Here is a 28,000-nt window from a genome sequence, read left to right on the forward strand (position 1 = left end):
TCAGGCTTCAACGCAGTGCTTCTCATATATTACATCCTGTCAGATGTGTCACTTACAGTGTGCTGTGTCAGATACATCATATGTTACCGGGAGGTCTCACACCGCAAACCTGACCGCACTCGGTCCTGTCAGTTCACTTCCATGTTTGTCCAGTTTGAAGAACCTTAAATTTGTGCTTGAGTTCAGTGTGCAACCGTGAAATGTTTCCCCCTCAGCTGCTGCTGTTCCCTGTTCTGACAGCAGGTGGGAGTGTTGAGCTTCTCTCTTTTCTTCTTCTGAATGATTTATCAGCGTGTACCTCCCTCTCTCCTCTCTGTGTGCTGTGTCTGTATATGTACGTGTGTGTACATGTGTGTGCGTTTGTGTCTGGGGGGGGGGCAGTCTAATCAACAAATGTCATCTATCTGATGATCCTCGTCAGGCCGATTTTCATCTTACATGTCTGTGCCTGCCGTGTGTGTGTGTGTGTGTGTGTAATGTAAGTGTCTCTGAGTTTTATGCGTTTTCACTTTTGCATTCCTTCCTCTGCTGAGCACCTTAAAATGACATATTGACAGCTCATTTCATTCTGTTTCGAAGAGGACACACACACACACACACACACACACACACACACACACACACCTTTTTCCTGGTCGGCTGAGCTCTGATTTGCTGCTGCAGTTTGCCACATCAAGGTCACGCCTGCAGACAATTCAGTGTGTGTGTGTGTGTGTGTGTGTGTGTGTACACAGAGGTTTTGCCAGTGGTGGAAGATCTCAGATCTTTTACTCAAGTAAAAGTCCCACTACAACAATGTAAAAATACTTCAGTACAGAAGTATTATCAGCTGAATGCACTTCAAGTATCAAAGTAAAAGTAAACAAAGTAGTTGGATGATAATAAAACCTTGAGTCTTGTACATTGCGTACGATGTGTTTTAATGTGGCTTCTCTGTTCACACTGAACAGAAACACTGAACCCCCGGTCAGGTTCGTCTAGTGACAATTCTAGATGGTGGGGGGTGGGGGGGCTTCCCTTTTGCCTTTGTTGTCTCTTTTTCTTTTAACTGGTGCATTCAGAGGTGGACTTAGTTTAAAACGTGACAGCGTCGAGCTCTTTTCCCCTCAGTGCTTCCAACGAACCAGGAGGACAGATGGCGTCATTAATGGAGGAGGTGAAAGCTAATGTTTGCGTTATGGCCCCTCAAACTGTCCCCCGGGTTTCATTCATCTCACTTACACAAACTTTTTAGGTCTAATCATGGAAACATCTCAGTCGTTTAATTAAACACACTGTGTGTGTAAGTAACCCTTTCAGGGTCACAATTAGAGGAAAATATACGCATGTATCAGGAGTTTAGTCTCATTCAGACACTGTTAGGTCTAACCATGAAAAATAAAAGGTTTAACACTTTCAATCCAAGCTAAGGCATCTAGTTAAACCTGCAGTGGAGCCAAAGGTCTCCTGTTGTTAACCTCTGGGATGCATCGCTATCCTTTGTATTTTTGCCATCACAAACTAGCTCTGATTAACCTTTAATTACTCGGTAATCTGTGGATTGTTACGATTAACAAGAGTCTGGAGAGACTCGTCATGGAGACAGATTTGTTTGTGGACTCTGACCAGTTGAAATGTTTCAGTCTGAACAGAGTGGAGGCTCGCTACACTATCGCTTGTTGCTAATAGCTGAATAGTCTTTATGTACGAGTGGAGTTGTTCTGTTTGAATATGTTTTTAATGCTTTTCATCACTTCCGCTCCAACAGCCTCTAAGGGTGACCAGCCTGACAGCTGCTCAGCGATGCCACTGCTGTGAGCTGACAGTAACAGCTGAAGTTAACATCTTGATCAGCTGCTCTCGTCTCTCAGCCGGACAGTCACAGGACGTTCACAGAGATTTTAGTGACGACGAGAGTTGTTGGACCAAAAGAAAAGTTCCATCACAGTGAACTTCTGGATTTTTATAATCTTCTCCCTCTATAAAGGCCGATCAGATGACACAATGACGCCCAGGTATAATAACGGCCTGCGAGCGAGGTAAAGCAACAGTGAACACACCTGTTGGTTTTGATCAGTGACGTCATTAACAACTTCAGCGACTTTATAAAACATACGGACAGATACGGGGAGAGAGAAACAGGAAGCGGCGGGTGAGCAGGTGTGTGTGTGTTTGCAGATTAAAGTAGTTTGTGAGGAAACACTACAATAAGGCGGAGAATGAAAACAGTTTGTGAAGCTCGGAGCTGCTGCCGGTAACCGAGCGCAGGCTGCTGCGGTTCAAGTCTCAGAGAGACAGAGGGACACGTTGCCACATGTCGTCTCGTTATTTGAATCCTTAATATACAATGTTGTTACGAACACTTAAATAAATAAATAAAGCTATACAACAAATAGAAGGGTTCAAATCGACCCCAAAAATCCTGTCAGCAAATAATTCCCTGTTGCATTTGGGAACAAAAAAAAACAACTGCACAGCAGCGAATAATTGATCTGAAAGTGCTGAATGTTTGATCACCTTTAGCTTCCTGTTGAAGTTAAAGCAGCTGATCCTCCTTCTGATGATCAAACTGTCATAATATCCTGCTCCAATACTGTCTAAGTAGAAAATAAAGGGACTTTGTTTCAGAACCTAACATGGCAGCGGCGGGGCATTGTGGGATGGCCGCCCACCATTGAGTCTGGTTTAGCTCGAGGTTTCTGCCTCTTAAAGGAAGTTTTTCCTTGCCACTGTGGCCAAGTGCTTGCTGGGATTTGTTGGGTCTCTGTAAATAATATTATAAAGAGTTTGGTCTAGACCTGCTCTATAGGAAAAGTGCAATGAGATAACTTCTGTTATGAACTGGCGCTGTATAAATAAAATTGAACTGAATTGTTTGTGAAACACCTGAGATGTTTCCACTAAAGTCGCTGCTCTCCTCGACGCTGAACTCTGAGCTGAAGCGCTAACGTCATCAACGCACAGAAAAAGACATTGATTTCCCAGATGCTTCAGCTCGTTCTCCAGTTGCCAGCTTCCTACTGAAACAATCAATAAGCCTTATTAATGATGAATACAGTGTGGCAGAGAGCTTCAGCTCTGCCGATACTGAACGTGTCGGTAAAATATAAACCCTTAAACCTTTCATGGTTATGTTCACAGTAGGGATGCAACTATTTTCATTATCAATTATTCTACGAATTTCTTGAAGTAAAAAGTACTCAGAAATGTTTTTTGGCGCATATTTAACATGTTACAAGAGATAAATGAATAATTAATGAAAGGACAGGTTTGAACTTGGAAAATGTATTTTTCATTTCACTGTGTCTTTAAGGACCTACAGTGTCACACAAAGCTGAGAGTTTCAATCTGTAACATATACACAACACAGCTCGGGGCTAAAACAGTACATGAGCAGCTCCTGTTCATCAGCCTTGCAGTTCAAATCAATCAGGCTGATTGACAAACTGACCAGCTGTCTAGCAGTCGATGCAGCGGCCCGCTGTGGGAGCTGCTGTTCTGTTAAATGAGATGAAAATGAAGCTTTTTGTTCTTCAGAGAAATGCTGAAGAGGCGTCGCAACAACGGCCATGGGATCTGAAACCCATCAGACGTCTGGGATCTCAGTCTGTGTGCAGACGGTGTTTCTAACCAAGCACAGCCGAGGCCACGATCAGCATCCAAAAAGACAAACTGGTGTGTATTCCACTGGACAAAGTCTATTTTCTCTTTTATAAAAAGGTTTCTGGTTTTATGTGTGCTTATAAAATCCTCTGCAGAAAGCAAAGCAACACACACACACACACACACACACACACACACACACACAGATTCCTGTATATGCACCAAAGTGGGGTCCAAATAAATTCACATGAGAGGTGAGGACCACCCTTCTGCTATACTTGGAGACAAATGAATGCTGGATTTCAGCACTAGGTGGCTCCCTGACCTCAGTTTCCACCTCAGCTTCTTTAATAAAAACTAAAACATTTTACCAGTGAAGTGAGGACCTTTTCATGGGGGTGCTATTGGGTTTGTTTCAGAATAGACTAGTTTAACTGCCTTCTGTCTTTAGCTTGTAGTTAATCTTTGCTACCATTTTATGTTTTAGTACAGATAAATAATTTAATAATGCTTATAAAATCCTCTGCAGAAAGCAAAGCAACACACATGCACACACACATTCCTGTATATGCACCAAAGTGAGGTCCAAATAAATTCACATGAGAGGTGAGGACCACCCTTCTGCTATACTTGGAGACAAATGAATGCTGAATTTCAGCACTAGGTGGCTCCCTGACCTCAGTTTCCACCTCAGCTTCTTTAATAAAAACTAAAACATTTTACCAATGAAGTGAGGACCTTTTCATGGGGGCGCTATTGGGTTTGTTTCAGAATAGACTAGTTTAACTGCCTTCTGTCTTTAGCTTGTAGTTAATCTTTGCTACCATTTTATGTTTTAGTACAGATAAATAATTTAATAATGCTTATAAAATCCTCTGCAGAAAGCAAAGCAACACACATGCACACACACATTCCTGTATATGCACCAAAGTGAGGTCCAAATAAATTCACATGAGAGGTGAGGACCACCCTTCTGCTATACTTGGAGACAAATGAATGCTGAATTTCAGCACTAGGTGGCTCCCCTGACCTCAGTTTCCACCTCAGCTTCTTTAATAAAAACTAAAACATTTTACCAATGAAGTGAGGACCTTTTCATGGGGGCGCTATTGGGTTTGTTTCAGAATAGACTAGTTTAACTGCCTTCTGTCTTTAGCTTGTAGTTAATCTTTGCTACCATTTTATGTTTTAGTACAGATAAATAATTTAATAATGCTTATAAAATCCTCTGCAGAAAGCAAAGCAACACACATGCACACACACATTCCTGTATATGCACCAAAGTGAGGTCCAAATAAATTCACATGGGAGGTGAGGACCACCCTTCTGCTATACTTGGAGACAAATGAATGCTGAATTTCAGCACTAGGTGGCTCCCTGACCTCAGTTTCCACCTCAGCTTCTTTAATAAAAACTAAAACATTTTACCAATGAAGTGAGGACCTTTTCATGGGGGCGCTATTGGGTTTGTTTCAGAATAGACTAGTTTAACTGCCTTCTGTCTTTAGCTTGTAGTTAATCTTTGCTACCATTTTATGTTTTAGTACAGATAAATAATTTAATAATGCTTATAAAATCCTCTGCAGAAAGCAAAGCACACACACACACACACACACACACACACACACACTTTGTCTTCACACAGTGAAAAACAGAGCAAACCTCACTTTTCCAAACAACTTTTTTTCATATTCTCAGCTACCTAAAATCAACGCGTTATGATTAAGATGGCTGTCACGCTGATGCTGCGTTCCAGGTGCACGACGTCAAATGTAAACAAAAAACATGGCTGACCGCGACAAACTGATGTTTCTCTGGCCGGTGCACACAGCCGAACTCTCAGCAGAGCCGCCTCCTCTCATATATAAACCCAACAGAGGAGGAAACAACGACGCATGAACAGACGCCATTATACACTTTATCTAACGGGACTTTTATCTTCATTCACCCCCCTCCGCCGTTGATAGAAATGTAGCCTGATGTGGCTTCCATGGTGCCGCCATGGCTGTGCTGCTTCTTCGTGAAGCACAAGTAGGAGCTCCGACTTTAAGAGCCGTTCCACTTTTTCTATTAGGAGTTTGGAAATGCTCAAGAGTTGTCTGGAACGCAGCTTTAGTTTAATCGTTCTGCCAGACATGTGGTAAAGAAACATCAGAAGAAGCTTCTTCTGGTAGATCTGTGGCGCGTTATTTATGGCTCTATCAACAGATAATTTGCGACTTCAGTCACAACATTTATTAAAATGCGAAATATATATATTTTTTAAGTCACAAAGGTTTTATCAAGATCACTGTAAATGAATGAGTTAGCTTTTGTTGACGTTCAAGTGTCGAGTACTCTTTATTATGAGCAGCACACTATGACGACACCTTCTCACTGCAACTCAAAATCCATTCTTAACCGAAATACATGCCTCCCTTTTTAAAAAGCATTGTCCATCTCACGGTCTTAAATACTAATCACGTGGACCCAATGTTATAATATCGGACGCTAGAGAGCGACCACAGCGTTTCACTGGGTTAAAGGAAGTGGGATTTTAAGCTAATCAACAGATTTCCTTCAAATTCATCCCTGAAATCTGTGACAAACAGTTAAACTGTGGCACCTTTGATGCACTTTCACCTCTCTGTCATTATCTTACCTCTTGCTGTAAATCAACCAACACAATTAGCATCTCCTGACGCTACAGAAGCAGTCTCAGTCTTTAACTGGCTGCAACAGAGAACATCAGCCTAACATCAAAGTGGATTCTGCAGCAGTCAAATCACTGAAGGAAATTAACTGAATCGTCTTCAGAACGCGGTGAGGTATCAGACTGTGACGCATGGCACTTTCACATCTCCCATAATTACCCATGTCCCTTAAAGGAGACGAGATAGTGGAAAAACACATTACTGATTCAGTTTGATCTGAAAACACTGCAGAGAAAGTTGATTGCAGTGAAGATTGAGTGGACCTCCTGGTGACGCTCAATCACTGCGCTCATTTTCTTATTGACATGAGTAATGTGTGTGTGTGTGTGTGTGTGTGTGTGTTAGCAGGAAGTTTGATTTGTCAACAATGCTGGACAATGAAAACATCAGTAAAACATCCCGAGGGGCAGATTCATTTAGTGTGTGTTTTTATCACAGTGGGAGAAACACAAAGTGTGTATCTGCAACACATTGTAAGTACAATTTGTGTGTTTGCGTGTTTTTCCCATAAATGCACTGAAAACAGTCGTAAACTATCGTAACTTCTTAAACAGTCACCATAAGCAGCCATTAAACCACAGGGGCCAGACTGGGGCGACACGCCATCTAAAGCAGAGGTTTGCAAACTGGGAGGGAGGGGTGAGGCGAGATACTGTGTGAGGTGAGAAGGACAGGTGCACGCAGGTGTTTCTAACAGCAACAGCAGGTGGAGCTGATTAAGACACTTTTAAACATTTAGAGACAGATTGCAGTGAATCGAGTAAAAACTAACTTCCGTCAAATCTGAACCCTTTACCCTTTAACCCTTTACTTCCTATGGAGGACACACACACACACACACACACACACACAGATGAACACGATGCCACATGCGAGGCTGAGGTGTGTGATTCATGAGAGGAGCCGTGACACTTTCTTTACAAACACAGAAACAGACGATGGACACACGGGACTGCTGAGACAAACTGAGGGCGTCGCTAGTCAGCACACAGAGTGCAGCTGAGGCTGATGGGAACGTCATCAGCTCTGCAGGTGTTTGGTCAGAAGCCAAAGTGTCGGACACGTTAACATGTCGACCTGATGGTGGCGCTAGATGGAAAGTCAGAGGATCAGCAGAGTTATTACAGTTCATCCTGAGGGGAGCATGAACGATGAAGCACGTCTCATCACAGTCCAGCAGCTGCTGAGACGTTGTGGCTCTGAGGACTGAAAGTATGTGTGTGTCGTTTATGCCGCTGCGCTAAATTATACATCAACAAAACTGCAGTCGGATCATCAAACACAGTTAACAGGGGGGGGGGGGGGCGACCCCCCAATCTGTCTTTCATCTCAACCTCTGATGTAATGAACTGTGTAGTTTTGTGTATTTATGTAACTGTTTTATATCATGTCTGAATTATTTATTATTTCCATTTTGTCTTTTATTAAAAAGCACTTTGTCACATCTATAAATATGCATTTTACTTATTACCTCATCTGATGTTGACATATAATAATTATCTGCTTTTTAATTTGAATCAGAACGAGTTTCTACCTTTAGATATTTTGAGCAGTAGCTCATATTTCTGTTCGTACTGAGCGTCTCGGAGTGAAGTTACTTTGTTTCCAGCTCGCTCCGCTGCCTCCGAGTATAAATAAATAAATCTATTTAAAGCTGCTTTAAAGTATTAAATCAATTTCAAATGTGCGTGACGGTTCACATGGAGGTCGATCTGCGGCCTCTGACTTCGCAGAGCTCGATGTTACAAATGACTCGTTAATCTCTAGTTTGGAGTTAATGTCACCGAACTACACGGAGCTTATCTTCGTCTCCTCGTCGTCCTCAGCTGACGTCATACCTGTGGGCTTCCTTCAGGTGTGACGTCTCTCTGCGACCACGATGTGAGGGAAAAGGTAATGGCACCTTCCTGTTTCGTTCACTTAAGAAACACGTTGCTACTTTTATTTCCTGGAACCTGAGAGTTTCATTCTAACGGGTGTTTCACTATCGGGATTCACAGCTGGCAACACACGACCTTCGCTTGGACGTACTTGTACTTTATGCTGCGTTATGCTTCTACTCCGCTACATCTCAGAGGCAAATATTGTACTTTTTACTTCGCAGACTCCGATTAATAATTACAAAATACAAGTTGTTGTTATAGATTCCAATAAAAGGGGAAATCAGCAGTTTTTAAAGTCATTAAAATGAGCTCCACCTTCAGCAGCTGCAGTAAAGTGATGAACACATTAATGCAGCAGTAATTATAATCCAGTAATATAATATATATTATTCTGCATGATGAGAACTTTTACTTTTCGTAAGTAACATTTTGAATGCAGGACTTTTACTTTTAACAAAGTATTTCTACACAGCTGGATTTGTACTTTTACTTAAAGCTTCTGGACATTAATACAGCAGCAAACAACTATTTGCTATATAAAGTTATAGAGGAGTGATGACGTCACCCCCCCTCCGAGTGGGACGCCATCGCAGCTCTTTGTTTTAGTAGCCGTCCGGAAACATGTGCGTGTGTTAGTGTGTGTGTGCGTGTTGGTGCGTGCGTGTCCCTCCCGTGAAGCTGCTGCTGTGAGCTGAGCGATGTTTTCTCATCCAACTCGGTGAATTAAGGATTTCTTTCGGCCAAACCAGAGCCGGTGACTGTCGGAACAGTGGAAAGACGGTTATATTTTGTTTCTGTCCAGTCTGAAAGTTTGGATGATCTGTTAGATAAAATTACTGTTTTTGTCAATGGAGTCTGGTGGCGAGCGAGAGCGCTATAACGGCTGTTTCTGGTTAAACAAAAAGGATCTTGCTGTTTAACAAAAAGGTCTCTGTAGGATCCTTTCCATAATGTCGTTTCAGTGAGTTTTATTTTGTTTGTCGTTTTGTTTTATTTTCTGTCCAGTGTGAACGAAGTGTGTTTTACGATGATCTCCAAGGTAAAATTACATTTTTTCTCAGTGGAGTCTGGTGCGCCGTAGCGCCCATTTGTTTTGGTCTGAGATGCTGCTGCTCTGGAGCGACATCTAGTGGCAGTGGATGTGGCCTACAGCTCCTTTAAGTAAAAGATGTGAGCACTTGTTCCACCGCTGCCTGGACTCTTATTGTAAGTTAGTTGGTAGAAGATTCACATAAATCCCTGAAAAGCTGAATAAAAGTTCAATTGCTACAAAAAAGTAAAAGTAAATAGAGGAAATGTAATTTATGAGCATTTATGCGAAATGAAGGTGATGGAGGGGTTTTAATGTTTGTTAACGTGCATCACTGAAGCTCAGTCTGAAGCTGGGTCATCCTTTATTACCTGATCTGTCACATCACACCTCCATTATTTTAGTTCTGTGCTTATATGTTAAAAATTAATTCATGTGATTAAACAAATGATCACACAGCATTTCTGAGGCAGTGCAGAAAAGCTGCACATGATGCACACAGCCTGAAGTACTCATCACACAGCAACAACTTAAAACAGCCTGCAGCTCCCAAACAGTCCCACGATCGCTTCACCTGCACGTCATGTTTTACTCTTTACCATCATGACAATACAGCACAAAACCTTGAACCTCGATACACACAGCAGATGCACGTTAATCCCAGCACGGGACTGTATTGCAGTAGGTCTACAAAACTCAGTAAAAACAAATACCAATAATAATAATAATAATAATAATAACTCCCCAGAGGCCAGAGGGACGCCTTCACATGTCTTGTTGTGTCCAGAAGCTAAAGATATTCACTTCACTGAGACAGAAAACAGAGAAAACACTGGAAAAGCTGGAACCAGAGAACGTTTCAATCAACTCATCGATCGATCGCTTCAGCTCGACTGTCCAACCGCAAACCAGCAGACGTGTGTGTGTTCTTTGTTAGTTGTGGTTTGTGTTGAGATCAGCTGATGATCTTCACAGAAAACTCAGATTTCACTGTGTGGAGTCAAAGTGAGGCAGAGTGATGTAATGTTTAACGTGGTTTGATGCGTCGCCGGCTCCTTTCTGTTGCTACTGACTGCAGCTTATATTCTGCGTTGAAGTGTGAACTGAAGGGAGTGAAACCATAATTAATGAGATGAATGTGTGTAATTGTGGTTAATATACACAGTGAAGTGAAACTGTCAGAGGTAACTAATTAAACATTTTATCGACTGTCAATCAGCGGCTTTAGATGGAGCTGGCTGCCTCCGTGTTTGTGCACGAGGTTAGAAGTCTAAATGACTCCGTATTGATTGCTGCCTGGCAGGGATTCAGCGTCTCGCCCACATTATCAGTCTGTGATGGATCTGAGAGCGTCACAGATAACTGATCCGGAGTCGGTATCAGAGAGACGCAACAGAAGATCCACTTTATGATAACTGTCAACATATTATCTGGGCTGGTATTAAAGATACAGCTCTTGATTGGTTTCACTCCTACCTTTGTGATATACTTTAATATATACCGCCCCCCCGGACCTCTCGTGGCCCCCAAGGGTCAGTATTAGGTCCTCGTTCATTCTCCACTTACCTGCAGCCATGCGAGCAGCTCTGTGAGGCTGTACTTAGACACAGTGGTGCTTTGAGCTAAATGCTAACATCAGTATGCTAACAATGCTAATGTACTGATGTTTAGCAGGTATAATGTTTACCATGTTCACCATCTTAGTTTAGCGTGTTAGCTTAGGATACGGTCAAACTGCATCCCAAGTAGAATTCAGTAAAATGATAAAAAAATCTTCTTGTAAAAAATCCATTACAAAATATTTAAAAGATGCCGGTTAGGGAATAAAAGATCAAACCTCGTATATTTTTCTGCAGTCTCCCATCCGGGCTGTGGTCAGGTTCAGTCCCTGAGGCAGCGGTGTGGTTGGTGTTAGGGGTAGGGTTAGGTACAAGGGTAGAGGTGTGGTTGGAGCCCATGGGGGGCCCCCCAGGTCCCAGCCATATGGACAGAAAGCTGAAGGGTCCAGAGACCAAGGCCACCAGTCGAAGGACCGCCCTCCACTCGGCCAACATAACCGGGCAAGAATAAAATGAAAGATAAAAAAGTTAAATAATAAAATCATTATCAGTAGGAGGGATAACACATACATATATGTTGACAAGTACTATAAATTAACACAAGAGTTGTTAGTAATAAGTGCTATCAAAATATGGCAACGGTTAGCATGCTAACATTAGCTAGTTAGCAGTGAACACAGAGTGCAGCTGAGGCTGATGGGAGCGTCAGCAGCTCTGCAGGTGTTTGGTCAGAAACCAAAGTGTCGGACGCGTTAACATGTCGACCTGATGGTGGCGCTAGATGGAAAGTCAGAGGATCAGCAGAGTTATTACAGTTCATCTTGAGGGGAGCATGAACGATGAAGCACGTCTCATCCAGTAGTTGTTGAGATGTTTCGGTGGTGGACCGACCGACCGACCGTCCAACGTTGCCATCCGTAGAGCAGTGGGGCTAGCATGGCTAAAAATGAGCTAAGCGTGGCTAACAGGCCAGCTGCCCGTTTCTACTGTTCTACTGTAGGCGACCTGGAGGCCCGTTAGTCCCTGAGGCTTAGTCAGTAAAGATACATGGCACTGAAAAGTCCCGGCACGATGACGGGTCTGCATTTAGCACGGACGACAAAAGAGCATTTATCCTTCGTGGTAGCAAGCAGCTGTCTTTGTTGTTTCAGAAGCGGGTACGTTTCCTGTTTCCCATCATCCTGACAAAACGTTGAACATAATCACTGCAGGAAGGTACCATCTGTCTCAGCCAGTTACCTGGTAGGGAGATACCATCTTCACATGTTCTTCCTACAGTCTGGTACTATTGATTACTGCACACACGCACACACACACACAAACACACACGCACACACACACACACACACACACACAAGAAGTTAAATTTAACGCAGAGCCTGATTAACCTAATCAGACCCAATCATCCAGGGAAAGTGATGTGTGTGTTGCCTGTGCTTCAGCAGAAGTGTGTGTGTTGGGAGTGTGATAGGAAGGTCTGACGGAGCAGATAAGTGTCTGTCTCGTTCTGCAGACGTGGTATCTGTTTCTTGGATCACCTCTGAGGCAGCTCATTGATCCACTTATTTCTGTTTCTCTTCCTTAACTGTCCGTTAACTGACGGTTAGGAGACTGCGAGCCCATCACAGGCCCCTGCAGCTCAAATACAGACGATTTAGTTCATCAAGTTAATTATTTGGAGTTTGGACGACACATCTGTGCTGAGCTGCACTTGTTGAGATGAGATAAAGCTGTAGTTCGTTAGTTGTTGCCCTTTTAATGAAATAATTTCAAATTTAACCATGACAAATACAAGGCTTAATAAGTCCTAATATAAGTCCTGATTTTAAGTCCTGACAAAAACGCAACTATGGAAAAAAAAAAGTCACAAAATGAGAGCAACATCAATAGATACAGACGATGTTGTGCACCAGATGGACATAAAACATAACATTTAGTTCAAATCTAAACGCTTAAAAGGAGGCAGTGTCCCAAGTGCATGGATCCAAAATAACCTTAACAGTAATCACCACGACCGTCACCATCCGAAGAAGAGATGATGCTCTGCGACGGCGGTCAGACCGGCCGTCAGATCGAGTAGCTCCACACCATCCGCCAGGTTCAACTGATTTAAACCGGTTGTTATTTAACTCTACTAATCGTATAAACGGGGATATCGTTAGTTTTCAGAAAACTGAACAGTCGACGTTTAGGTGGTTTAGTTAAGTTTGCGTTCACACTACCATTACTGCACCAGGTGGAGTGGCTGAAGCGGCACATTTGAACTGTTCATCCATTCGTTTTCGTTAAGGTTGTGGTTGCCTTCAGTGACTTGAAATAAATAACCACTCTCAGGTTCGTGGGAACCAAACTCTGAGATTCAGAAGAACAAAACTCTGTTCTTCATTTAGTACAAAGTAGGTTGTTCTTCGGACTGCAGGAAGTACATCACAAATCTGGAATACTAAGCTCCTCCTTCTGGTTGGTCAATAATTCAATCACTCAAACTTTGTGACTGGTATGATGCTGAGGCACGGATCACGTGTCATTACGCTGTTGCTAAGTGGAGCGCCTGTCTGACGAAACCCTCCTCACACCAACGAGCCTGGCTGTTAGTCTTCTAGTGTTCGTGTGACGACGTTACTTAATTTCTGATCAGTAATACGTTTGCTTTGATTAAAACAAACACATGTAGGTTATACGTCGATTATTCAAATAACAACATTTCCTTCAACATTAACTATGTGAACTGTTTGAACAGTTGAAGTTTCAGGAATCTAGTATTTCATCCACGTAGTCCAGGCCTCTCCAACATCCGGCCCAGCAGCAGCCTCCGAGCGGCCCGGCGTACATAAAGCTGATGTAGGACAATAAGTAAACTACACATACAGTGTGTGGAAGCAGCTAACGAGTGAGCCGCCTCGCTTCCTTCTCATCTCTGCTGAGAGCTGCACATGCTCAGTACCGATGGGGTAGGACGTTTACAGATGTAGCGCCGCCGCCGATCATATCTTTCACAAATCAACGTTCCCAGCTTTTCAACACATCTGGCTGACAGGCACAAGCAGGAAGTGCTCTGCCGACAATATGTCAGCCCTGAACCATCAGTTCGACGCTGCCTGGACCGCCAAGTGTTTGTTCATTTTACCGCCGTCTGCAAACGCCTGCTATTTTTATTACATTCATTTGTTTAAAATTTGTCACTACCAAACACTAAAAAAAAGGTTTTAAATAGGCTGAAGATGTCCGGCCCATCTGCATTTCCTGGTTTTAAAATCCGGCCCAGCTGAATTTGTAAATTAAATTACTTATAATAGGAACGCAAAGCGTTCAGGTGTTACAACCGACTCAATATACAGATGTAAAAAACAAAAACAAATCACAATTTCTATTTATACTCTACAATCTTTCTGCACAACCCCTAGAGTAGGGAGGTACACGTCACTAAAAGTGTGCAGCAGACTCGTTTCACTGCTCTTTGCTGTTGTGTACTGTGGAAGAAGCACGAAGGCCGGGGGCGTCTACAGGCCCCGCAGACCGCAGTAAAGGAAGGGAAGTCATTGCCATCTGGCTGCACGCTGCTTCCTGCCACACCAACAGGTGTCCGGTCACAACGCGCTGTTTCTCTGAGTTCCCCCGCTGCGAGCTGCTGCAGACAGCTGCAGCTCTGACCTCCAAACCTGCTGGTTCTTCAACATATCTCTGTGGATCTGCTGACATGTGCATATTCACACACACACACACACACACACACGTCATACATATTTCAGTCCCTCTGTTTGTGGGCTATGTCCCTCTGTAACTGTTTAACACTGTATGTTTGCAATTCATTTCCATCACCTCCATCTGTATGTTTTATAAGGAGATTGTTAACAACGAACATCTGTTGGATATTTCTGTCCATATTTTACCTCCATCTGTGCATCATAATAACTAACAATAGATATTTACACATGCAGCATGGAGCACATTATGTACAACAGTTTTTCTCTGTGTAGGTTGACGATATAATAACCTGCAACCTGCTGTTACAGTCTCGAGGGGGAAAACACTCAGCACACTGATTGGTTTGCAGCCTTTTACAGTGCAAACAGACTGAACTCAGGACTGTCACACACTAATAATACACTTAACACAGCAAATAAAACAGTTACAGTAATATTAATAATAATAATAACTAGTTACTGTTCATCGCTCCTTTCAAAACAAAGTTACAAAGAGCTTTACAGCAAAAACAAAGATAGTTTGTATTTTAACAGGCCGGTATAAAGAGTTTGTTCCTGAAATTCCAGCCTTAAATAAAACCACCAGTTCAGTTTGGTCAACAGAAAAACTCAAAATGGCACCAACTCAACCAGAAGTCAAGAGAGCGGCATAAAATACAAGCAGGAAACAGCTCAGAAGAAAACGCAGTCCAGGTGTAATAACTCACAGCACCGCGAAGCAGCCAGCCAGGGACAGTCGCTACAACCCGAGCCCCGCTTCGTCGAGGCCTTTGTTTCAAACTGTCACCATCAAAAGTAGTTGAATTAGCTATTAGCGCTTCCTGTTTGCAGCGGATGTACAGACAACTATCTCAAAGTGAGACGTGTTTGTAATGTCGTCACTGAGGTGTGTGTGCTTTCAGACGCTTGGTTTCATCTCAGGCTTTTATTGTGATGTTTGGTTTAATGCAGCAGACAATGACCTCCTATTGCAGATGTGTTGTACATCAGTGTATATGTCGGTAGATCACTAACAGTTAATGTCAGTACAGAAATGGTTTGAGATGATTTAGAAACGGCGTCTCTGCTACAGAGTTTGTCCACCAGAGATGTTTACTGTCAAACGCTCGGTATGTTTCTGAGTCTCGATTCTTTCAAAGAAGAAACTCGAAGGGATTCGTGTATCAAGATTATTTATGTAAAAATGAAATCCAGTATTGGTGGATATATCATGTTTTAGCATCATTCTGTGGATCCACCATGAAGAATATATATCACACGGCGGCGACGGACGGACATTTCCTCCACGCAGTGTGAACACCGTCAGCTGCAGCTCCGCAGCCTCCTGCCATCAGCAGACGGATCATTAGCTGTCTCTATAAAGCCGAGCTCTCCCAGGACTCCACGTCACCTCTCTGGCATCTGGGACGAGCCGGCCCGGCACCGCAGCAGTTAAAAAGAGCCGCAGGCCAGTTAAAGGAGACTAACGCCCGCTGCCCCGGGACAATAACTGTATTTCTCTTCTCACCGTAAATACCTCTGTGAGAGAAATCAATAGGAGGAGGACCTGATAACTATCTGTCTGTCTGTGTGTGTGTGTGTGTGTGTGTGTGTGTGTGTCATGGCTGGTGCTTCTCCCTTTGGTGCCTATTATGGAGGATTCTCATTCAGGAACCGCTGTGAGGCTCTGCAGACCCCATCGACCCAAACATCCATCTGGAGCATGAAAGTGATTTCGTCTCAGTCCAGCAGGAGATCCTAAGTCTCTCTCTCTCTCTCCTCTGTGTATTCTTTTTCTCTTTGGATCTCCATCCCCCATCTTCTCTTCGTCGTCACTTTCTTTCTCACTTGATGAGATTAGATTTTCCCCAAACCCCAAAACATAAATATGGTGTCTCTGTCAGTGTTTCTGTGTCTGTTCCCGAGCGATCCCTCTGTTCGTCCCACGGCTGATTAGTTAAGCTGGACTACTCCGACGCAGATGACTCGACTGCTGGAAACTTTTCAGAAGCATCAGTTCTTCAGGACACACATTCACAATATAGTTTAGCTGTTTTCCCCACATTGCTCATGTTTTATGTGATGAACACTTATGCATTTATTTGGTTTTATTGGGCTTAATTTCAGATGATATTTGTCTTTTCTTTAGAAAATACAAAGACAATGCCCTTGCTGTGGCAGCATGAGACTGACGTTTGCCAGAAGGAGCTGAAGCGTAGAGAAGCCACGTCTCCCTGTCTCAGCGGTTCTGTCCTGTATTTCAGGTCGGTCAACCTCGCCGACGCTGTTGTTGTTTGTTAGCTAACGCCGAGGAGTCCGTTCAGTTTCAGTAAGAGGTCAAATGAATCAAAGAGTTTGCTTCACTCTTATAGAAGTAACTCCCGCCGTGAGAAATGGCGGCGATGCACTCTGTTAGTGAACGTGCTCGAGGTAAACCGTTAGCTTGGGCCGCAGGTCTCTATCCGGCTACATAGAAATGATCGAGGAATCATTGAGGCCACGCTTCATTTTCAATGATGTCGAGAGTCCAAAACGGAATAAGACCATTCTGGGGTTTCTTGCACAGCAGGCAGTGGACGATGCAGCAAGTCTTCTCGTTGTGAGAATAAAAAATAAACAGTGTTCATATATATATATATATATATATATATATATATATATATATATATATATTAACTTCATTCATCCATTTAAAGTGAAACACCGTTGGTTTATTTTTAGTTAGGTCTTCTCTAGAAATTAATTGAATCCCATTTTAAAAGAAACTTTTTCAAATGGAGGGTTGTGACATCTGGTGATCTAAAAACTTTGCCGGGTGAAGTGTGAACTGGGCATTTCTCTGCTAATGAATCTATTCAGGGGCTAATCACTGAAACTCTCAGCTGGAATGGTAGATTTAATAAATGGTGGCAAAAAGCGCGAATGATTCCTTAATTTTTCCGGCAAAAAACTTCTACTTTTCCTCCTGTATGTTTCGTTAGGCTGGTTCAGTTCAAACATGTCATGCAGCAATTTAAAGCTTTCAATGGCAGCGCAACCTGGCTGGTTAACAGAAGTTTTTCATTTGCTCACGTCGTTGGAACTGGCCACAATTTTAGTTAGTCTGTCTTGTTCACTGCTATGAAACACATGCGTCTATTAAAGAGAAAATGATTCCACGAGTTGTTGCCACATTCGGTTCGGTTAGGGTTAGTTTGTAGGGCACGACCAGATGTACATTCTTATAAGAAATAAATCATTTAATAAGAAAACAGAAAGCATGTCATGAAATCAAAGTAAAGCACTGTTTGCTGTCTTTTCTGGTCACAGTATGGATAGCCAGCAGTGCACAGCAGAAAGACGAAGACATTCTTCACTTCATTTAAAGAGAAGTTTGTACACATGAAACAAGTCGTAATAAAGTCTATACAAGGAAGAAAGTTTTTCCCCCCAAGAGTGTCTACAGTGCAAATCTAGAAAGAAAAATTGATTTTAACTTTCCCCTTGGAAGCCATTCTTCAAAGCCAGGAGAAGCCTTCAGTGTAGATGGGAACCCTTCTCTAGCAGAACTGGTAACTGGCATCTGTTGGGCCCATCTCATGTCTATCTGACAGCCCCGCCCACAGTCCTCTATTATTAGCATATGCACACCTGCACACCTGAGTGGGGGCCTGCCTGACGCTCTGTGCTTGACTCTAAAATGTAAGAAAAAACTAAAGAATAGTTATATAATACATGTTATTACATGCTTAGTGTGTAAAGGTGTCAGGACTCAATAGGAGAATCTGATTAAACGTGTTGTTATATACTGCTATGTACCTGTTCTTCCCTAATATTATAAACAGATGGTATTTATATTTGAAGTTTAAGGGAAAAAACATCCCATTGTAACAGTTTACGCTCACAGCTTTAATTTGTGCTCCATGCAGCGTGTGCAGTTCTTCCATTCTCAACATGGACATTGTTTCATGTATATTTAACTGAATTATCAATAACATGATACATTAAACAATATGTTTAATGTTGTTCCAACATTTTTTCTAAAAACAGGGCAGGGTCAAGTGAGGATGCCCCCCCCCCAGTGTGGCCAACCTGTGATTAAGTGCTAATGAATCTATTCACAGGTGAATAACTCCTGCTTAGGAGTGCCAAGTCTCCACTTGACTTCCAGCATTGCTATCTTAATGAGGCTACTTAAAAAACAGCAACCTACTGTTTTCATTCCTGCTGAGCAAGTCGGAGCTGAGCTTGAGTTAAGACTGTGTTACTAGACTACTGTACAAAGGTAAGAGGGGAGTAAACTGGTCTGTTTTATAATGAGTAGATTTCAAACTATCTGTGAAACTGAGTCAATGTGCTGAATATGATCAGCTGTTCTGATACCGATATGTTGACATTATTGAGATTTGGGTATGCAGCTTATATAGCCCAAAGTCTGAACATACACATGTTTAATGTATCCTCCTGGTTTTAACCCTAAACAGGCCTCATGCATACTATTTTAACTGAATGATCAATAATCAGTAGTGTGTGTTGTATCTGACTTTAATATAAATAACTGAAAATACGGCGACACTTTAGATTTTTTTTTAGGTTTAGACTGTGTTGCTTTTATTTGAACTGTACCACTTCGCAAAGGTAAGAGGGGCGTAAACACTGTTTTGTAATGTTTACAATCTCCATTGTTTGCTGCTGTTTTCATTGACAACTTTGATCTTTTATTTGCTTTCAGCCTGTGAAGCATCTAGAACGCGCAGGTCTTCTGGAAGTGGCCTTTAGATTATCCCTAAAGGCAGAACAACAGCCCACAGTGATGGTCCTCTCTGGAACAGCCTTCCTGAAGACCTTCTTCTTCTTCTTCTTCTTCTTCGTCTGATGTTTTATGGCGGTTGGAAAACAGCTTTTGGTGCCACCTTCTGAAATGGAGCGTGGATCAGAATGGTGTTATGCCGTCCCTATATTTTACCCGTCCTGAGTTCATATGTAGTAACTCCTTTATTCCGAACTTGATGCATACTTTTCCCAGTCTTTTTTTTTTAGAAAAAAGTACCTTGGACAATTGATAATTACATGTTCTACTGTTTCCTGTATGTTACAATACTCACACAGACCAGTCATCTTAAGTGTACTGTTAAGACCAGTATGCCCAAACCTCATTCTCAACATGTTTTTTTGTTTCCCTCATTTCTCCGCTTTCTTTTGGATACTATAGTAATGTCTACCTTTAGTTTCCCTGTTCCAGCTTTCCTGCCATTTCTTTTTCATTTCTACTTTAATTGTGCGTTTAAGTTTTTCTGAAGACCTGAGGGCAACAGAGAATTAAAAGCAAACTCTAGACCTACCTTTTTAGTCTGGTTTATATTGTAATCTGTTTTATTACTTGGTAAAACGTATTATTTGTGAGCGTGGTCAATTTGGGTTGTTGCAGTTTGAATGACGTGTAACTGTCTGCAGAATGCCAATAACTAGCATGCAAAAAATAAACATTACATTTCTATTATTACCAAACTACTTGTCAATATCTTAAGGTGAACTGCTAAATATACATATGGACAACCTACAAGCAACGCCTCTGCTGGAAAACCAACCGGGTGGCACCAGATTGACACCTGAGCTCCTGTCACAAATTCTACTAGACCATGTGCTCACTAAACTTCCTACTTCCGGTCTGCACAGGAAGTGAAGCAACAGTAGGAGGGGCTAAACTAAACATCAAAAAACAAAAACGACGATGTGTACAGTCAGGGTGCTAATGGCTAGCGAATGTTCAGATTTGCCCAGCCACTCATCAGATTGCCATCATTTTTCATGAGTTGTGTGAATAACTAAATGTTCATTCAGCCAAAAATATCTGATCTTGCAACAACAGCCGCTCGTAGAAACTGAAGCATTCAACCTTTTATGGTTCTGTTCAGACTCACTGCTGAAACATTGTTGGCAAAACAAATATATAAATTTATTTTCTAGAAGGCAGAGTTGCAGTAGGTCCGGCTTTAAAATGTATAGGGATGAGACAGACAGCGATGAACAGACCTGTCGCTCCCTCTCGTTTATCTCCCGCAGGCCGTGCTCTCTCCGCAGAGTCACCGATCCACTGAGACCGTCCCATTACTAGGCAACACACTGAGAGGAGGACCGAGGGGGGGGGAGGCAAAATGAGAAAGACAGGAGATGGAGGACAGGAAGGATGCTGCAGAGGAACGAGAACTAGTAAAAAGCCTCCTCTCTTTTAAACCCAGATCTTCTATAATCCTTTCCACAGCCGAAGGTGAAATACTCAAGTTTCTGGCGATCCGCAGGCTGTTTCTGCCTTTAACAACTATTTGTCAGCTGCATAACGCACCTTGACTGTTTGCCAGCGGCGGCCAGTCTTGACAATGCAAATTCCTCTGGATACTTAAACTGCCGAGGAGTGTGCAGGACCAATGGGCCAGGAAACCCCCGCTGGAGCCGAGTGTTTATGTTCCACTTTGTTGGGGAAAAAGAGGTAGTTTTGGCAGCGAGAGGCTCAACATTTACATGATAAAATGTTCCAAATACAGAGCTGAGTCTGTAGGTGAGACACAGGAGTGGGCAGGCTGGTGCAGAGCAGGGATCGGAGCCTGGACACCGCAAGAATCTAGGAAACATTTCACAACACAAAACACTTAACACAAGGCAGAACCGTTTAGTGTCACTGTAAAACAATCGTACAGGTGAAACAAACTGAACATTATAACCTTCATGAAGGAGGATTTATTACAGGACTGTTGGAGAGACTGACTTTGTTTTAGCTAGGTGTACCTAATAAACTGGACACTGTATGTATCCAAAGCACAAATGTCAGCATCACGCAGCAACAGCTCGCTGTCTGAAAGCACCTTAAGATGTCAGAAGTCTTCATTACATGCAGCTGAAGACACAGTCTGGCATTAGAGATGAAGCCTTTAGCAGCTCCATGTACTTGTTCATGGTAGTGCAGCGTCGTCTTTACAGTTTGAACTGAAGATAGAGTGAAGCGATGATTCGTCTGCACGTGTCAGGCTGCTGCATCTTCGTTATGTGCTCAATGATTATAATAATTCTGATGAGACAAACAGCTGTCTACTGCTCTGCTTCATAAGGTGGCTGCTTCTTTCAAACTAAACACTCTGGTGACTGAAAGCTGAAACAGATTCACAGATTTGAGAAAAGAAACAGATTCCCATGGAAGCTATCCACACCTGCTCCAGTGTGGCTTTCTGCATTGTGTGCTTCATTTCTCACTGAAAAAGAAATAAAATGGAGTCTGCATGTAGCAGCAGTGGTTGTGATGTCCTTCTTGGAGCTGAGGTGACAGTTCGGTTCGTCACAATGCTTTAAGGGTGTATTTTCTGAATGTCATCAGCACAGTTTGATGCCTCAGTCAAAATGCTAGTTCCACACCTCAGGAGGCCACATAGTAAATACTGTGACCCAGTCAACCTTCAGCTACATTTGGCAGTGTGCTGGAGGAGGGTGACTTTTTGATTAAATCATCAGCAGACTAATAAAAACCTCTGAAGTTGTCACAGGACTCAGGAGGGGCAGTTTACAGGTAAACTAACCTGAAGGGCTGAGGAGGAAAGGCAAGAAACAGCAGGTCATTTAAAGGTTGCAGACTGGCTCATGTCTGATTCTAATGAAAGCACACACATTAAACTGTTACTGAATAAACTGGCCTGTATTTATAAATCAGAAATACTTTGATCTGAGAGGAAACGTTCGTTACAGCAGCTCACTGTCACGTCAGTGCACACAGGGATAGAAGTACTAAGCAAAATCAAAATACACTATAATACAGTTAAGATAAACTACAAAGTTGATACAAGTATAAAAGCTAAAATAAGTGCAAGTACCAAAGTGGATTTAGAGGTTGATATTACTACATTGTATTATACCGTACATAACAGTGCAATAATGAGTACTATAGTCCTTGGAGCCACTGGGACGCAGCGTCTTCGGCACAGGAACGAGGCAAGATGTCTTCCACAGGACAGGGACCCTTTGGAGGCTCAGGTTGAAGACATGTTGAAGGACTCCACATAGCTGGGGGGCACAGGCTTTTAGCACCCCGGGGCAAACGCCATCAGGGCCTGCAGCCTTGTTTGAGTGGAGTTTCATCAGCTGTCCTCTCACCTGGTCAGCAGTCAGGCACACAGCAGAGGTTACAGGCGGGGGAGGGGGGTCATTAGTGTGAAGAGAGCCGTTAGCCGGAGAGCCAGTTGAGGGGGGAGTAGGACTCTCCCAGGAAGGAGGAGTCTGATCACCTATACTCTGTACAAGAGATGTTGTATTTGAGTGAGTGCTGGCTTAACGTTTCATTCCGAGTGTATGTGATATACTATAGGTAAGGAATAAGATAAGCCCGCATGGTGCGAGTTGTGTTTTGAAAGCTGCCAGGGCCAAGTCTCTTACAGTATACCAAAACCATAGACACTGTCTTTTGGGGCAACATGCTCTCACAGACATTGTGCTGCTACAATCCACTCCAAGTTGCAGGACAAGCTGTGGTCTAGGAATAGCTTACTTATAACCAATAGTCTCAGCTATAAGGATTTTCAGAATGGTAATGAGGAGACTACAGAAGCTATGACATTAAATCGAACCCTATAGCTAGTCAATACTCGCCAAAGTATCAATTAAGCAAAACATTTTATAGCCTTATCCATTGCGATCAACCTCGGGGTGCTGACAGAGGCAGCCATCTACTGGAGTTGCAGTGACCTAAATGCAGCGATTCACAAAAATTGTGAAAAATTACTCATATAGTCAACACACTTTAGTCTCTTTACAATACTTCCTAATGGGCTCTCCTATAACAGTTATGCTGATACGTCACTTTTTCTGACCATGGCCAGCTCAAGATGCTGTGTCCACCAATCTTTTGCTAAAGTTGTATTAAAATGTAATTATAACTACTGGGCTAGTATAAAATGACGTAAAATATTTTCAGTTAACATAATGGTGTAAGAGTAAAGTCTAAGTTCTTACATTTCTAACCGATCATTTTAACCATTTACTTTAGCTTTGTCTTGACCAGAGTCTGCAGAAGGATTGTGTCACTGATGCCCTGAGTTGGCCATCCTAATCTCTTTGCTCTGAACACTAGCTTTGTTAGCACTGCTGATTTTGCAGGCATAGTTGGCCAAATCAACAATGCTGTCAACACATCCAGCACAGTGCTTCTGTCCTTCACAATAACATACCATATTTCAACTACTCCAAATTATGCAGTAACATTAAAAGGCTTCAGCAGCGCAGTGAAAATACAGGAAAGAGTGTCACCCAAGAGCGGCGTAACCGTTCTTAGGGGCCAGGCCGCTCAGATGATGCGCACAAGTTTGTTTTCAATGGAGACGCGCGACAACGGCGCTCAAAACCAAAAGACACTTTTCCATCACTGTGCGCCCCAAAAAACAGGCGCGTCACAACTGTGCACCGCGATTAAAAAAAAATAAAAAAAATAAAAAATCAGTTTGAATGCAGCTAGCACACCAGTCTTTGACAAGAATTAACTAATCAGCTTCACATGACTTGCTTCACCCTCCATCCAAGGGCATCACAACATCTGGCTGAAAGGTCAGATAAACTGAAGTAATTGAAGATGGAAGAGCAACTGATAACTCATTCTGATTGAGCGTGATTTGGATCAGTTTCTTAGTAATGGCAGGTGCAACCATAACGCAACTTCCCAAGCACCTTGGATAAGAGGCCCCTTACTTTTTTCTCTATTCATAGTCACTTTGTTATAGTAATAGGCATGTAAATGTTCACATATGTATGAAAGTTGACATGTAGAACTGTATAAATTACATAGCATTGGGTACCAAAAACAATCTCCGCAAAAAGACCGTAAAATATGTCCAACTCACTCAAGACACAGTAACGTTACAGTCTAGGCTAGAGGTTATAGAGACAGTTATCAGTTTCTTTGTATGTTTAGCTGACAAGCTAAATTAGATTAGATTTTCGGCTAACAGTTGATGTTACTCACCAGTCATGTTAATGTTACCGTTAACACTGCAACCACCCGTCCAGCATCCAGAAAAAGGCTCCAAAAGAGACCACCTGCAAATCACATAAATCCAGAACATATATTTAAATAAAATCCAAAGGATGCACTTGACAATACTAAACAAAGTTGTTTAACAAGCTGTTAAAAAGGCTTACACAGATTTCAGGTAGTCCAACAGAGGTAAAACAATTCAGACTGGGAGCAGACAAGCAGGCTCAAAAGAAACACAATCCAACAGTTGACAAGCAAAATCCAAAAATCTACAGACAGACAAGGTACAGGGAATCAATAACTCCACAGTCCAACAAACCAGGACGCTTGACATGGGTACAATGACAAACTAACACTGAACAAAAGAAAAACTCTGACTAAATACACTTAGCTAGGGGCGACAACGAGACACAGGTGCAACTAATCAGGGCGGGGCAAACAATCAAAACTGGAGGGAAAAGCAAACAAAGACAACATGACACACGAGGAGAGGAGAACACTTCAAAATGAAACAGGAAATAACAGGACAAAACCCCCAAACTATGACATAAAGGCCTACTTACCATGTTTGTCAGTTACTTATTTTCTCTTTTGTTTTCACTTCCACCAAAACAGTTAAAAACACTTGAAAATAAATCTCCCTTGCCATTGGTCAGTTTTTTGCTGGGCATGTTTGCTAATGGATTTACAGTAGAGAAGATTAGTGACCGAATATTTTCCTAAAATCCTTTGCTATCTACAGTAACATACTGTAGACATGTTTCACAGTATCTTACTGTACACATTACAGTAAAATACTGTTTTACAAAAAACAGTTACAAGTGCACCTGAGTGATGAATGTGTTTGAGTTCTGCTTTGTGATGGTTATTTTACAAGGTCTCTGTTAGATCCAAGCGTTGCTCTGTTAAATGAACTCTGTACAGCATGCAGATCTTTTGTCTGACTGTTGCCTTCAGTTTGTTGTTTGATGTGTAGAAGCTGTTTGGATGTGCGTACCCTACACTCTGACTGTTGGGTCCTCAGGCTGGAAATGAAGCCAAGTGGCTGATACATAAAGCACAAAAAACAAAAAGACTGACAGTCTGAGTCAGTGATGTGAAAAGGGCCAAACTGATATGTTCAGATAGTTTATTAACTAATTTATTATTATGTACTCAATGTGGAGCTGTCAGCAACTCAAATCACACTGAGTTTACAAATGTTTTATTAGAAATATAATGTCTGTGTGCTTGAATCTGACATATGTGAAGGATTTCATTAGTTGAACAACAGAAATCCATAGAAACTAACGTGAATCTCAAGTTTTCTTTCTTGGTGTTCGACAGTTCTGCACTTGCTATTTAAGCCCCATTACACTTCATGAAATCAATTTCTCTAAAGTTATGTGCAAATTATCCACACAGAGATTCATGGCTGGAATGAAAAGGCTTTTATTCCAATAAAGGAAACATCGGAGCCAAACACTTTGTTGTGATGGTCGCGTCAACATGTGACTTTTGAGAATAACAAAGAAAAGAACTGAAGCTGCAGGAGTTCTCTAAAGGAGGAAATCAATGGCACTATTGTAGCGCTTTTAAAAACATTCATGAGAGGAAGTTCACTTTCCAATAACTGCAGCTACTGACTGGGATAACTGGAATACACTGGGTCCTGAAAACAAGATTAACTCTGCGTATATAAGCATTTCGTATATCAACTTTGCAAAAGACACATTGTGATAAAATCGGTGTTTATATCAGTATTATTTATGATTTACACCTACTGAAAAGATCAGACCAGAAAACAATAATATTTTCATTCATTTTTAACCAAATATAAATTCTTGTTTCAATCATCGTGGATTGGTGTCTATTTTTGGGACAATAATATAATTTCACATCGTCAACTAAATAAAAACTTTAATCATTTTCCCCAAAAACATTGCAGAAGAGATGACATTATGTTTCTGTGAGTGGAACCTTCTGTCCGTCTGGATCCAGCACCAACAAGCTCCACCAAACAGAGTCGGTGTAACTGCCTCTTGGTGTTTGACCACTCCAGCTTCAGTCCAATCTAGCTGATTGATCATCTTGTGAAGCTGCAGTCAGACCGAAATACACCTGGTGAAATTTACTCGCATGTTGTGGCCATAGCCTGTATGGTTGTGGCCAAAAGTAGGAGGGAGCAGGAAATAGTGTGAGCAGGGTTGTAATCAAACTGCAGGAGCTAGCATAACTAACATGCTAACTCACTGCAGCCAATCAGCATCTTTTCTTGTCTTTCTTGGATTATTTCACCTGCAGTTATAAAACAAGAATATAAACAAACTATATTTCCTGAATGAGAGGTCAGTCCCGCCCCCTCTCTCTGATTGGCTGGACATTGGAGAGCCTACCGCTTTGATTGATGAACAGAAGTTCAATCAGACTGAACTCTGCAGTCAGTGAATCTGTGTCGACCTGTTTCACATAGAAATAAATGGGAAGTGAAATCCGATCTGACTGTAGCATCATTAACACAGATGAATGACAGTGTTTGATTTAAACGCTGTATACTTTCTAACTTTGTGGACTTCTGTTGTTAGCCTGCTAGCCCTGGGGGTGTTGTCAGTTCCCCTTTGATGCTGTCAAAGGCCTGCTGTTGTTGCGACCTCCAGGCCCACAGCAGGTCCCTGAGAGGACGCGTTCTCTCAGCAAGGTAAGGCAGGAATTTCCCATGGTGATTTGTCATCCCCAGAAAGCTCACCTCGCTGACATTACTGGGCTCTGGCATGGCTTACAGTGTTCACTTTATCGGGGTCTGTGCTGACCCCCGATGCCTCAATGACCTGCCCCAGGAACTTTATCCTGCTCTTGGAAAATTCACACTTGTTGTTAAGCGTCACTCCCACCTTCTGCAGGCGTGGCACCTGCCACAGTCTCTCATTGTACTCCATCTGTGTGGCTCCCCAGATGAGCACATCGTCCATCTGACACAGAACACCTTCCAGGCCCTCCAGGATGTGTGACATGCGTGGAAGTGTTCAGGTGCCAAGGAGATTCCAAAGCACAGGCGATTATAACAATACCGGCCGAACAGAGTTATGATGGTGGTTAGCAGAGATTACTCCTTGGACAGTGGAATTGGCCAAAATCCTGTGTTGGCGTCTAGCTTTGAAAACACTTTGGCTTCAGCAAGCTGTCCTAAGGTGTGTTCCACTGAGGGGAGGGGATGCTTCTCTCTCATCATTGATTTATTCAGCTCAGTGAGGTCGGTGCATATTCTCACCTTGCACGTACCTGTGCGTTTGGGCACCACCACCATAGGCGCACACCATTCAGTGGACTCTCTGCTGCTCCATACAGTCCAGCTCCTCTTTAACCTTATTCAGGAGTGGGAGGGAGATGTGTCTGGGCGTTGAGAGTGCAGTTATTGCACATTACCTCCTTAGCTGGACATTGTTGCAGGCTATGCCCTCTTGCATCGCCACATCTTTTGCATTGTGTCTGTCTTTCCTGCTGTGCTTTCTTGTCTGTCTGTCTACAGTATATTGCAGCTTGGATTGCTTTGGAATTGCGCTATTGCTCTGTTGCGCGTGCACGCTGTCGAGCTGCGTGTTGGAGATA

General features: G+C 42.5%; 2 long non-coding RNA genes across 3 annotated transcripts; one reads left to right on the forward strand and one right to left on the reverse strand.

Moving 5' to 3' along the window:
• The first annotated feature begins 1,756 nt into the window (after positions 1–1,756).
• LOC122886498 lies at positions 1,757–20,025 on the forward strand. 2 transcript variants are annotated; one of them, XR_006380376.1, is made up of 4 exons: positions 1,757–2,018; positions 3,517–3,654; positions 16,580–16,694; positions 19,142–20,025. It is a non-coding gene; the product is annotated as an uncharacterized LOC122886498 (long non-coding RNA). The 2 variants fall into 2 exon arrangements; XR_006380374.1 differs by lacking the exon at positions 16,580–16,694 and having other exon boundaries at positions 19,142–19,994.
• Positions 20,026–20,162: 137 nt separating this feature from the next.
• Positions 20,163–24,750, reverse strand: LOC122886488. Its single transcript, XR_006380368.1, has 3 exons — positions 24,580–24,750; positions 24,404–24,477; positions 20,163–21,028 (listed from the first exon to the last, which is right to left on the reverse strand). It is a non-coding gene; the product is annotated as an uncharacterized LOC122886488 (long non-coding RNA).
• Positions 24,751–28,000: the final 3,250 nt, after the last annotated feature.

This window comes from Siniperca chuatsi, linkage group LG2, assembly GCF_020085105.1.
Source record: "Siniperca chuatsi isolate FFG_IHB_CAS linkage group LG2, ASM2008510v1, whole genome shotgun sequence".
NCBI classification, from domain to species: domain Eukaryota; kingdom Metazoa; phylum Chordata; class Actinopteri; order Centrarchiformes; family Sinipercidae; genus Siniperca; species Siniperca chuatsi.